We start from the raw sequence: 4075 nt of genomic DNA, 5'->3' as shown, positions 1-4075 counted from the left end.
GCATAACAGGATCTCATTAAGTCGCTGAGGGGGTGTGCCTCTTACTCTCACACTGCACCCCAGAACCGTCCTACGCCCCCCCCCCCATCATTCTCCGTCTAGGCTCCTTCCTTGGGCTCCTTGTTGACTATGGCATGTGCCAGAGTCTCCTCGTCCCCCGCCACCAGGGGCGCCAAGTCCGCACCGGGCACAGGGTTAGTTAAATCCTCAGAACACCATCCAATGATGTTATTTCTTCCCTACAGCCCTGGGGGCTCGGGGTCTATGTTTAAGATCACGTTATGGATTTGGCATAGAATTCTAGCACAGTCATCAAACATTTTCTGTCACTTACTGCCTGCTACCACTTCTCCCTGTGGCTTCTGGGTTTGGAGCCCCCAAAGGGCGCCCTTATTCTCACCTCTGCATTTCGTACTGTAGTTCCTGCAGGTGCTCAGTGATGGAAGCAAAGAGCTTTTCCGAATGTATCATTCTCTTTACATCACTGACTTTTTCCCCCCAAAAGTACCTCGACTTGTGTTCTCTTTCCCCACCTCCCTGTTCACCGGAGTCGCGGACTCTTCCATATCCGCCCACAGCGTGGCCTCCTCTGCGGCAGCTTCACCGAGTCTCGGCCTCCCTCTCTGCCTCCATCGCGTCCCTAACCAGCTGTCACCGTGCGGGGGTTTGTCTCTCTTCCTAGACCTCCCGCGCGAGGCCCCTTGGATGGAGGGACTGTGATACCATGATATTCATGTGGCTTTTACCCTACACGTTTCCTGATATATAACATTGGTTTTTAGAATGTGCTCGATAAGGAATAAATGCAAAAATGCAATTGCTTTTGCTTTGTAATAGTTATTACAATTGAAAGTCAAAACATCTCTGTGCTATTATTATTATTTTTAATGAATGTCCTCCCCATTAGTTAATACTTCACAGTCAGGGGCCGTGTCAGTCTTGTTTACCACTGTATTCTCAGGGTCTGGCACAGAAAAGCTCATGAATACGTATTTATTGCATACGTTACTATTATTTATTATAAATTAAAAATATTATTACTATCATGTGAAACCATAGCACATATTCATATTAAAGGTTTGCAGTGAGAAATTGTTATGTAAATGATTAGTAGATATTTCAGGAGAAGAAACAGTATCGTTTCATGATGTTGTGAGGATTTACATAAATTCCTCATTTTAAAAGTCATCAGGAGACTGTGGCCACGGGAGAAGATGTCCTGCAGCAAAGTAATATCTTTATTTTGCTTTAAGTCAAAATATGATGGGAGCTCGAGCCATGAAACATTTATTCGATGCATATAGATAGGCTGTTAGCAATAGAAACAGCGGCCAACTGGTTTACCCAGTCAACGGCCATTTAGTAACATGACCAGTCGGTAAAGTAACATGCAAAACGAGTCATAATTCTGCCTGATTTTCATTTCGATGGTCACTTGCAGAAGAAACCGTGACATCCTTGCATTTAATTGCTTCCTTCTTAAATATTCACAGCTTTTTTTTTTTTTAAATAAAGAAGGTTCGCAAGATGATCCAGAATTTTTAAAATGACATTCCGAGGGAATGTACTCAGAGCAGCACAGTTTTGAAAAGAGAATAATTATGAAAATATAGAAGTTACAGGCTCTCCATGAATCTGATAGGATAGATATGTACAGCATCATTGAACAAGGGCCCAGCCAGGAGTCATCAGTTAGTCGCTGTGGCTGACATGCACATAGTATACTTGACACATGATCATATACATTACACTTGCATACGTAACTGCTGGCGTAGAGCCGCATGCTAACCTTTCAGCAAACATTTCATTTAAAATGCACATTTCTCGCTCCTCGGTGTGTTAGGTGATTGCTATGGGACAGAACGATCACATTTGGGGGCGTGTGCCTTTTCCCAGCATCCGATTCCACTGTGAATGCGCGATTCGGAGGAACAAAGGGTGGCGATCAGGAGAGTCGCCGTGCCTTTCATTGGGGTCAGTGACCAGCCAGAACCTCCGAGAATGGAGACCCTGTGGGCGTGGGACCGAATGCACGCTCATTGCTCAGTCCGACCAGCCGGCTCTTGCGGGAGGTGTCCCAGCGGCGGCCACAGCCACTCGCCACTGCTCCCACGAGTCACAGGCCTGGCTTACATCCTCTTGACAGTTTCCTGTGCAATCGGGAGCATTTGATTAGAAAATAAAAATTTTAAAAAAGCCTAATGAACCCCAAGCTGTACACTCAGGCCAGAGACTGTATGTACCCAAAGGCGCCTCATTCCTGATGGGTTTCCTGTCCCTCCTCCCTCTTCACGGCCGCATCTCCGGGACACGTGCCCCCGGAGGCATCTGCAGGTGACTCTAGAACTGGGCCAGGCTTGCGGCCCCCGCTGCTGGCAGCCAGCACATCCACTCCTTGTAAAATCTTGAAGATTACAGCTTGGCAATATTAAACCCTGTGTATTCGGAAGCTATTCTTCCTCTCCCTCTTTCTCCAAGAGCACAGTGAGCTTGCTGTGCGGGATGAAAAGAGAATCCAGCCACATACTCCCTGAAATGAGACGCAGCCCAGGCAACGGCGCCCACGGGCACGCGAGGTTATCGTGCTGTGGACGGCTTTCATTTCTTCCTGTGAGATTCTCCAGCAGAGGCTGCAGTCAGTAGCCGATGAGTTATTTTCTTGTTGGGGGCGAGTTGGTATTTATGCATCACTTGAGGCCCCAGGGGGTGATGCATGTGAATCAGTGAATAGAGACGAGGGTATGAAAACAATACATAAATGCAATAAAATGCAGAATGGCTTTGTGGGGATCTCCAGCAATAATAGAATAGCATTGGTGCAACACAGATATATTCATTTTGCCTTGAAAAAGTATGTAACATTACCTGCTGATATCCACATCCTCGATGACATACAGCAATGTTACAAAAGTTGCGATAATGTCCAGTCCATTGTCCAGTCCATTGCAACGCTTCGTACTAAGAGGACTAGATGCACTGAGTGAAGCCGGGTTCCTGGCCGCCCTCAAGTGACTTCTGCTGGACGGAGCGGGTCGCCTGGTGTGAGGGCAGGGGAAGCAGCAGACTCACTGCTAGTCATGTTCTCCTGAGATGAATATTAACGCTAGTTAGCATTCCACTTGCGCTCTAAGGAAAAGCGCTCTGGAATTTAAATGTGCCTCAGTGACGCCGTATTCAAATTCAGCGGATTTTCTTCTGTTATATTACTTTCCATATGAAGCAATTTCTAATTTCCCCTGAATGAGAAAAAAAACTTTCAACATAACTTACATTTGAATAATTTTTTTAACGTTTCAATGTATTTATAGCAGCGTGGACATTTTTCTAAGATTATGTGACTAGTTAAGACAACTAGTTCATCTTTCCTTCCTTCCTTCCTTCCTTCCTTCCTTCCTTCCTTCCTTCCTTCCTTCCTTTGGTTAAACCTTGCTGGAGGATATTTTTTCCCATTGATTTTAGGGAGAGTGGAAGGGAGGGGGAATGGGGAGAAAGGAGAGAGAAATATCGATGTGAGAGAGCCACGTCACTTGGTTGCCTCCCACATGCACCCCAACCAGAGTGGGGAACCTGTAACCCAGGTACTTGCCCTTGACTGGAACTGAACTTGAGACCCTTGGGTTAGAGGGCTGGCACTCTAACCATTGAGCGACGCTGGCCAGGACTAGGTCATCTTTTCTTATAGAACTGCTATTCAGATACCAGCTAGACCCAGCTCATTTATTCTTCTTCTACTCTAATAACGGTCACATTTGCTTTTTCATCACCATTCACTGTACATATTGAGACAGATAAACCTACAATAGATGAAAGTAAAATGAACATTTGAAATGAACTTTATGACTGAAATTTCATGAGATTGCTACATGTGATGAATCTCCAGTAGATATTCCATGCCACGGAAACGTCTTGAACTAAGTGGACAGTGGGAAGCCATCTTCGGCAAACAGAGTGTCCTGTGTAAGAAAACCTTTGATAATTGTGAAACAACGTCTATTCCATTGACGAGTCCCTATCCGTAATAACCTTCTCTTAAAGTGCCGGGGTTCTCGCCTGGCATTTTCTCAAAAGCTTTCCC

This window comes from Myotis davidii, unplaced genomic scaffold (genome assembly GCF_000327345.1).
Source record: "Myotis davidii unplaced genomic scaffold, ASM32734v1 scaffold217, whole genome shotgun sequence".
NCBI classification, from domain to species: domain Eukaryota; kingdom Metazoa; phylum Chordata; class Mammalia; order Chiroptera; family Vespertilionidae; genus Myotis; species Myotis davidii.
Note: the sequence above shows the minus strand (reverse complement) of the source record.